This window comes from Podarcis erhardii, assembly GCF_964252035.2.
Source record: "Podarcis erhardii genome assembly, chromosome: 7".
Taxonomy (NCBI): Eukaryota; Metazoa; Chordata; class Lepidosauria; order Squamata; family Lacertidae; genus Podarcis; species Podarcis erhardii.
In genome coordinates, this window is record NC_138511.1 from 74,892,555 (window position 1) to 74,902,134 (window position 9,580).

Consider the following 9,580-nt stretch of genomic DNA (forward strand, 5'->3'; position numbering starts at 1 on the left):
GCAAAGGGCCCAGTGGGATTCTGGATGATCCAACATCCACATTTTGCCTGGAGGATCTGTTCCTGTTCCAGGCACTGAGGGTAGGGATCAGCAGAGCCATCGTCACAGCCCAGCACAGTCTCAGATTTCCAACCCGCAGCAAAGTAGGAGACATTCTTCCCCAAGGAGCCGTCTTGCATCATAAAGTCATCAGCGGCAGCTCCGTTGAAGTTCCCACAAAGCCCGCAGGTGTGGCCCATGTATTCGGCAGGGATGGTGACAAAAAGGCTGTGGGCCAGGTCAAAGCTCACTGCCAGGCCAAACTTCGCTCTCAGTGTTGTGTACACTCCATGCTGATAAATGACAGCTTCTCCTTGATTAACGTTGGCTGGAAGGTTTGCAGTTATCCCATCAATCTGATTGAAACAAGCAAAAAGTCAGAGACTGGTTAATCTGAAGGGTCATCAAGGAACTGGTACTCTTCTCTTCCGCAACAAGGCTTCTGGGTGGTGAAGTTACTTTGGCCCTTAAGAAACCATTCCCAGTGGCGTAGCGTGGGGGGTGCAGGGGGGGCCGGACGCACCGGACGCAACATCTGGGGGTTAGGATTAGGGGGCGCAAATCCACGGGTTAGGGTGCGCAAATTACTTGCCTTGCCCCGGGTGCTGACAACCCACGCTACGCCACTGACCATTCCTATTCTCCTTACTTCAGAACAAAGTTCAGGAGTTGAGTGTAGAATTTTCAATGTGTGAATTTGACACAAATTGGTGCCCTCATTTTTAGTGATGCATTTCATGTGGGGCTTAAGTGGCAAATCTAAGGACAACTCCAAAACAATAATTGTCTTGGAATCTTTACTAATCTGGCCTTGGTGAGATCGGGTAGCTTACGTGGACATCAAGAGACTCATTGATGTGACTTTGCCATGACTAGGCTTGGTTCCAGGGTCTCTTGCACTCTCCTTGACTAGTTTCCTGTTTCATTGAGGTCTCTCCTTGACTTCTGCATCAGCCTCATACCTGCTTTGCTCTGACTCTGCATCTTAGCTCCTGTTGCAAAATAATCCTTGCCTAACTATGAGCCAACCCGATTGCCCCCTCAGTACATTCTTCCCCAACCTGGAGCCCTCCAGCTTTTTTTGAGTACAGCTCCCATCAGCCCCAGCCAGGATGGCCGATGGCTAGAAATGATAGAATTTGCAGCCCAAGACATCTAGAGGGCACCAGGTTAGGGATGCCTGCCTTAAATTTTCACATGATAACAGAAATCACTAGGTTAAAGCTGACTGAAATTCCAGAGGTAGCATTATTATCAATTTATGTTGGGATGGAAGGTTCGCAGGCTATGAAGGACTTGCTCACAAATTTATTGACAGCTGCACGAATTATTATAGCTAGGAAGTGGAAGGGGCAAGCAGAATATAAAGTGGAAGAATAGTGTGGGATATAGCTATTAATGATACATAAACATGTGCCATTAAGGTAAGATGGGGAATATGCTGGAGAAATGATTTTGAGAAGATATGGAGGGTGTTTGTAGAATTTGTACTGTTAAAATAGAAAGGGGTCAAACCATCGCAAGAGGTGTTGAAAGTTTGGGAGGTTGGATAGTTACAATGGAATGGTCTCGGTGGTGGGGTGCACATTTTTATTCTTATTCATTTGGGATTATTACTTTGTCAAAAATAAATAAAAATCATATGCCTGTGGCTATGTCAGTTCTCTTCTGGCATTGCCCTGCTCCTTCTTCATCTTTAAAATCCCTCCCCATGCCCCATTTCTCTGAATTTTGTATCTGCATCTCATCTCGCTACCAATCATAGCCCTGACCAGATTCTTCACAAGAGCAGGATGAACCTCACCTCCACAGTATGGTGTACGTGTGGGCAATCAGTGTGCCACATGTGGCCCTCTTAACATGGCCTCCTGGGTGGTTCCTCTGCTACCACTATCTTTACCCATTTTGGGGGCTGCTCTGCCACAGTATGAGCCATGGAACTTCAGCCACTGCAGATGATGCTGCAAATATGCCACTAAGACTGCTTCCCAATGGGGCTGGCTGCACCCCCATGTATTCTTCTCCACCACAGCACAGAGAGTCTTTGTAACTGAAAAAAGCTGGCTGTCACCAATGCAGCCCCTGCTTTCAAAGGGTATTCTCTCACCCTGCCAAGGTGGGGGTGGGCACTGGCAGAGGAAGAGGAGTGGGGGCGGAGTGCACCGCCCCTGGCAGCATGATCCCTGTGGGGTGCCATCGCAGCTGCCCCCCTGCCCATGCTGGGCACCATGCCCCCACAGGGATCATGCCACGCCCCCAGAATGCGCGTCACGCCCCTGCGGTCAGCGCGCCATGCCTCCGGGATGCGCACTAACCCTGCCCCTGCCTGCTCTCCGCCCCCCCGCCAGAGCATGAAGCTCCACCACTAGGGGCGGGTCTTCTCCCCCCCCCCTACATGGCAGGGAAAGCTCCTTAGTGCAGCCGCACCCCTGCCAATGCTGTAGGAAGAAAAAGGCTGCTCGCCCCCACTTCAGAGCTTTCCCCCATGCTCTTTACCTTGACAGTTCCCCGGCGTCTGTTCTGCAGGTGTATTTGATGGGTGCCCACTTGCACAAAAACCTCTGAGGTCACAGACAAAGATCTGTTGTGCAGCTTCTCGTTCTTAACCTCAACCCTGAAGAAGGGTAAAGATGTGTTTGCCACACACAGCTCTGCAAATATGTACTTGCAGGTGTCCCAGAAGTCATAATGCCGGCCATCAAATGTCGTGTAGTGGAGATGCCCTGAAGCCCAACAAGTGCCACCCAACAGCTTGTGGCAACCATGAACGCCTTTGCGAATGCCACAGAACTCTCCAGGACCACAGGATGAGAGGGTGCACATGACGGCATGGGTGGTGCTATCGCAGCGGCAAAAGCTACTGCAGTTTTCTCCTTGCCAGAAGGTTTCCTCAGTCAGGTAGTATCTTCCACCGTGAGTGCAGCCACACTGCTGGCGAGGCACACACTCGGTGCCACTCAGCATGAAGCCAGGGTTGCATAGACACCCTTCGACACACCCAGTCCGGCAACGAGAGGGCACAGCTGGGTGGGCACAAGAAGCAGGGCAGGAAGGTCCACAGAGCTCATAGTGGCTGTTGGCAGGGCAGCGCAACTCTGAAACAAGCACAAACGAAAAGATATTGAGAATGCAAAAGTGCAGCTCCTTCAACACTGTAGAGGAGACCGACTTCCAGGAAGGAGCTGAGCAGGTTGGTTACAGCTTTTGAAGCTCCTCGAAAGTTGTAATTAAGAGGTGAATAATTGTGACAGAGTTATCTGTTGTTCTTATCTCCACGGACAGAGATAACAAGCATTTACTCCTAGATGCTTGCTGTCGAGGGAATAGAGAAATCCTATCAGAAAGATGCATGAACCAGGAGTGAGGAGAAATTACAGCATTCGTCCAAGCACTGCTTATGATAAAAAGGTAAAGGACCCATGGCAGTTAAGTCCAGTCGCAGACAACTCTGGGGTTGCGGTGCTCATCTCGCACTACAGGCTGAGGGAGCTGGCGTTTGTCCACAGACAGCTTTCCGGGTCATGTGGCCAGCATGGCTAAGCTGCTTCTGGTGCAATGGAACACCGAAACCAGAGCAGCGCATGGAAACACCATTTACGTTCTCGCCGGAGCCGTACCTATTTATCTACTTGCACATTTATCTACTTGCTTTTGAACTGCTAAGTTGGCAGGAGCTGGGACTGAATAACGGAAGTTCACCCCATCGCGGGGATTCAAACCGCCAACCTTCTGATCGGCAAGCCCAAGAGGCTCAGTGGTTTAGACCACAGCGCCACCTGCATCCCTACTGCTTATGATACTGGAAATTAATCTCCAGGGAAAAGGCCAGCTGCACCTCCTATCTTTAATTACCTTTGAAACTATTATAAACTACTAAAGTAATTAAAGAAACTATTCTGCTATCAGTAAATAGGTCAAAATTGTAGAGGAGTTGATTGCAATGGACATCTGGCAGATGCAACTTTTTAATTTTATTTTTAAAAAGGATTGCAGAGCAGACGTCAGTGGCAAACTTTGTTTTGGTGCTGTGGCTTTAGCAGGCACTGATGCTGTTTCTACCAGCCTTAATTTCTCAGTCCCAACCTCACCCCCCCCCCTTTATAGGATTGTTGTAAGGGTGAGTGAGAAAATAGGTTCAAAATTCTCTGAATACACTAAAGCAGTGATTCTCAAACTTTTTTTTCTCCCTCTGTAAACCAGTTGAAAAAATTGTTGGGGGTCCCAATGGATCACTTAATAAGCTTTTCTTTCTCGTTCTAGAAATCATAGCATAACTGCTCTAAAACACTGTGGCCAGTATTGCTATTGCAGTTCACATGCCAGTCGTCAGTCCCTTACCACACCCAGTGATCTCCCTCCAGGGCTGAATGGTGTCTCCATGAATTTGGCACTGCTGGGCGTATGTGCCCAGGACCTCACACAAATTGCTGCCGTTCGTGACACACATGTCCTTCACGCAGCTCTCAAAGTGGACCCGAGCCACATCATGGTCGCTGCAGAGTCTAAATGGCCCATCTGGATCACGAATGATTCCGCAGGACCTCACAGAGGAGTACCGGTCTAGCAGGTCTTCATCACAGTGTGGTGGAAACCCAACAACTGTGCAGTGGAAAGGTGAGCTGGCCTCCTTCCAGCTATTGCTAAAAGCGGCAGCATCCGAGAGCACAGTGCCATCGGGGCTTTTGAAGTCGTCACTCTGGTTCCCATTGAAGTCTCCACTGAGGCCACAGAGCAATCCAGAATAGGACGTGGGGACAGAAAATGACACATAGTAGGACCAGTCGTAAGAGACAAAGAGGCCAAAATCGGTCTGGATGATGGCAGAGAAGCCACTATAGTAGCCATAGATCTTCCCGTTTCCAAAGTCGAAAGGCAGCTGAAGGAGGATGCCGTTTAGCTAAATGGAAAGAAAGGCAGGGAGATGTCTTTCTCAAACCATTATGGCTGCATTCACAATGAGTGACAGGCCCAAATCCCACCCCCATTTAAGCAGCCTTTATAACAGCCTTTCCCAACTCGGTGCCCTCCATATGTTGATGGACTCCAGCTCCCATCATCCCTGGCCATTGGCGTTCAGCAACACGGTCCAGCCACAAGTTCACCCATCACAAGTTCTGGGTGGGGCATGTGGTTTCAGACCACTAAAATGGGAGAAGTATGGAGCTAAGTAGAGGAGAGGCAGAACAAAATGTTGTTTAACAATACTATAGCACACAGGAGAAACACAACTCGGCCTAGATGGATAAAGGCCATAGCTGCTCCATCTATACATACTTCACATGCAAAAGGTTCCAGTTCAATCCCTGGCATCTCTGAGTAGGGTTGACGTCCCAGAGTGTGTCTGCTTGTCACTACAGACCATCCTTCCCAACTCTGATGATCGTCAATCTTTTTGGAAGCCCTCCACCATCCATTACTTTTTTGGTAATGGCAGTAGCTCAGTGTTAGAAGATGCAGAGGACCTCAGGTTCCATCCCCACCATCTCCACCTAGGGCAGGTAGGGACTCCCTACCTGAAACCCTGGGGAGCCACTGCCAATCAGCATGCACGATACTGAGCCAGGTGGAATAGCAGTCTGACTCATTCAAAGCAGCTTCCAATGTTCCTAGAGGGGAATGGCTCTGTTGCAGCCCAGTCCTTTTCCTCCCACTTCCCATACAAGTATAGTAGAGGTGCATGTGATTTGTCTATCAAGGCACTTTTAAAGCTGGTGCAGCATACATTTATCAAGCCGAATTTTCGTTGGACATAGCCAAGCCTACTTTAATGAGCAAACCACTTTATTGATTTCAATAATAATAAAAAATTACTGATGTGGTTTTCTCTACCCACATTTCTGTCAGATAGATTATACCGCATATTAGTGGTTGGACCACAGAGTGCTCTCAGGGGATTACTAAATAGAAACCACCGCAGCCAATTTAACCCAGAGTTACATTCCTTCCATCACTTAACAAAAGGGTGCAGCACACTCACTTTACATATTAAGCAAGCCAGTAAGTTATTACGGACTGAATAAGCCATAGAGGAAGCCCTCACCCTGGAAGCCCAAGGCGCAGCCCACTAGAGAACTCTTGAACTATGAGCTCCACATTACAGCTGTACCTTGGAAGTTGAACAGAATCTGTTCCAGAAGTTCGTTTGACTTCCAAAACATTTGAAAACCAATGTGTGGCTTCTGATTGGCTGCAGGAAACTCCTACAGCCAATCGGAAGCCGCGGAAGCACCGTCGGACGCTCAGCTTCCCAAAATAGTTCGCAAACCGAAACACTCACTTCCAGGTTTGCGTTCGGGAGCCAGAACATTCGAGAACTAAGCTGTTTGAAAACCAAGGTACAACTGTATTTTTCTCTCTCTCCTGATTAATAAGCAAGTAAACGTTTCAGTTGTGGATATAATACCTTCTGATGGTTTTACCATTGCACCATTTCTCACTGACCAAACCTTGGCATCTTCAGAATTTGCTGGTTCAGTACATCCTAGCAAAGCTACAATAAAAAGCTAGTTCCAGGAGCTTCCCCCCACCCCCCAAAAAAATATTTATGGGTACTCTCATTTTCCTACTATTATTGAAATACTGCCCCTCAATGAGGCCAAACTTAGATTCACAAAATATTTAGGGGTATGCAAACCCCTGCATTCCCCCCAGAAAAAAGCACTGGCTAGATCCAAAGTAAGACTTGTAAGTAAGATATTGTACCAGCCAAATAAGCGCCACCAGCTTAAGTTGCAATATGAATCCGAAAGTATAGGTGACAACCATTTATAGCAAAGGGTAATTCATACGCAGGAGGAGGGGTCTATGTGTGCACCCCCTGCTGATTCGGGAACCACACGTGCAGGAGACCCAGGATGGACACCAGCCCTTGGACTGCACAATATTTCTATAGAAAGGCAATGGCTAATTCAGATAGATGCTGGAGGTGTAGTGCTGAAACAACGTATCTTTTTTTAAATAGCTGATTTTATTGATATGTTGTAAAAAAAATGTAGGTTAAATGACTTTTACTTATAATCTTAATGTGCATTTTATTTTCTGTAAACTGCTTATAAGAATCCGGACAGTGAAAATCCAGAGAGAAAAGTTGTTGAGTTTTTTGTTTTGTGCCAAAGTTGTTGACTGTTTTTTTGTTGTTGTTTTTTGGCAAAATCACAAAAAATGACACTTTTGAGCTACTTTTAAGGAAAATCAGTGAAAATGACACAACCGACATGGCTTGCCATATGTCTGGAATTTCCAGGACATTTTATCGCCTGGACACTGCTGTCGTGCAGTATTCAGGATGTACCTGGGAAGTTCCGGACAAATTGCAACCCTACAATTAACTAGTATAGAAATCCCGTCAGATAAATAAAACACACAGTTAAGAACATGCTTCCCATTGAGTGTGACGACACGGATCCAGGTCTGCATCTGCATTCAGCCCGTGTTCCTCCTCCTCTGTGTAGCCTGCTCAAGTGTTTGTGCATCCAACCATTGAGATCCTTCTCTGCCGTGCAACAGAAAAGAATGCCAGGTGGAACCAGACAAGGAAAGAATATGGACAAGGTCCTTACCTGCACTTTGCCGTACTGACCAGCCGCTATGGCAATGTGCTCCCCATAGACGTCTATCTCCACCAGACGTGCCCATGTTGCGGCCAAGGAGCCCCGGTGTTCGTTCTCCACTTTTATGGCGAAGTAAGGGAGGGCTCCCTGGGGGGCACAGTACTTGCTCAGCGTGTATTTGCACGTTCCCTCATAGTCAAATGCGACCCCATCAAAAGTGACGTAATGGGGGTCCCCAAACACCCAGGAGTTGCCAAAGGTCACCGGGTAACAGCCCAGCACGCCGCCCACAACTCTGCACGTTTCCAGAGCCCCACATGCATGCTTCTGGCACTCCATGGGGTGGGAAGGGCGCCTACAGGAGCATTTCTGGCTGCAGGTATCTGTCAGGATCACATCATCTCCCAGCTGGTAATACCGGCCGTTCAGAGTGCAGCCGCAATGGTCCAGGGGCACACAAGCTCCTCCACTAAGAATGTAGCCTCTGTTGCAAAAGCAGCCCTCCCTGCAAGTAGGGGACAGGGAAGAAAGTCAATTCAGTTCACATTTAGAGGCAGGAGGGTCAGGTTGGCACCGCAACCATAGGAGCCCAGGGCCGTGAGTGCCATGTAGAATGCATGGCCCTGGCACTAAAATTTGTGGGTGCCCAGCCCCTTCATAGGGAATTTTGTGGGTGCTCAGGCACCCAGGACCCCAAGGAGTTGGCACCCATGTCTAGAGGAGAGTCCACCTAATTCAAACTATCCAAACCGAAATTCCTGCGAATTTTGCACTGCAGTTCTCCAGCCAATAATGTGTACAGAGATGCATATGCTTTTTATGATTTCCAATTTTATACATTTCAATAATTTTACAATCATTTTAACATTTCAAAACGTGACTTCCTTCCTCCTCTTTCTGTGATTCCTTAAATTTATTTTTAATATTTTCTGCATATCCAAATTAACTTAATTTGCTCACTTATTCATCTACTTTAAGTGTATACTTTTATAAAACTGCAGGTTATTACAATAATCCTGGCAATGTTCTCATCCGTTTACAGTTTGCCTGTAATTATTCAATAAACCATTTTCATTCTTTTATAAAAAGTTTATCTTGATTTCTTATTTTTCTGGTAAGTTTTGCCATTTCTGCATATTCAATAAGTTTTTGTATCCATTCTTCTTTTGCTGGGACTTCTTCTTTCCATTTTGGGGCATATGCTGAGGTAAAGTGTGTATAAAAATGCATACATTTGTGAAAATAAGATACAAAAATGCATTTTATTAGGGGGGAATTGCTTTGCAAAATTCTGTCTATTGGGGGAAATTGCACACAAATATGTGTCTATTGGGAGAAATTTGCGATAAATGCTGATGGATTCTCTTGAGGACTTAAAAAAATGCAAACTAAGAATGAGGAGAATGTGATTGGAAAACTGAAAAACTGAGAGCAACCAAAACTGATGGATTTGCCTGTCCTTACCTGCAAGGCTCATTGCAATAAAGTGGGGCTGTAGAATCTAAGCAGCTGGCTGGGCAGGCAGTAGAGCAAGGCTCATAATGGCTGTTCTCTGGACAAGTGATTCCTGATGGGAAAAGGATGTATGAAGAGGGGTAGAGGAAATCAGTGCTGGGCCAAGACATTTTGCTGCCTGGAGAGGAGTGCAAACATACATACTCTGCTACGCCCAACTTTTCATAAAGTTGTGCTGCACCATTCAAACACCAATTTATGCCTTTACTAACTCTCTGCAAGCTAAAGAAGGTCACTTCACCCTGCTGAATAGCATGGCTGGGCTTGAAAAGAAAATTAGGTACCTGAATCATGCAAACGGTACCTGAGTTGATACCAGGGTTTCCCAAACTTTGGTCACCAGCTGCTTTTGAACTCCAACTCCCATCATCCCTAGCTAGCAGGACCAGTGGTCAGAGGTGATGAGAATTGTAGTCCAAAAAGAGCTGGAGACTCAAATTTAGGAAACCCTGGTATCAACTCAGGTACTGTTTGCA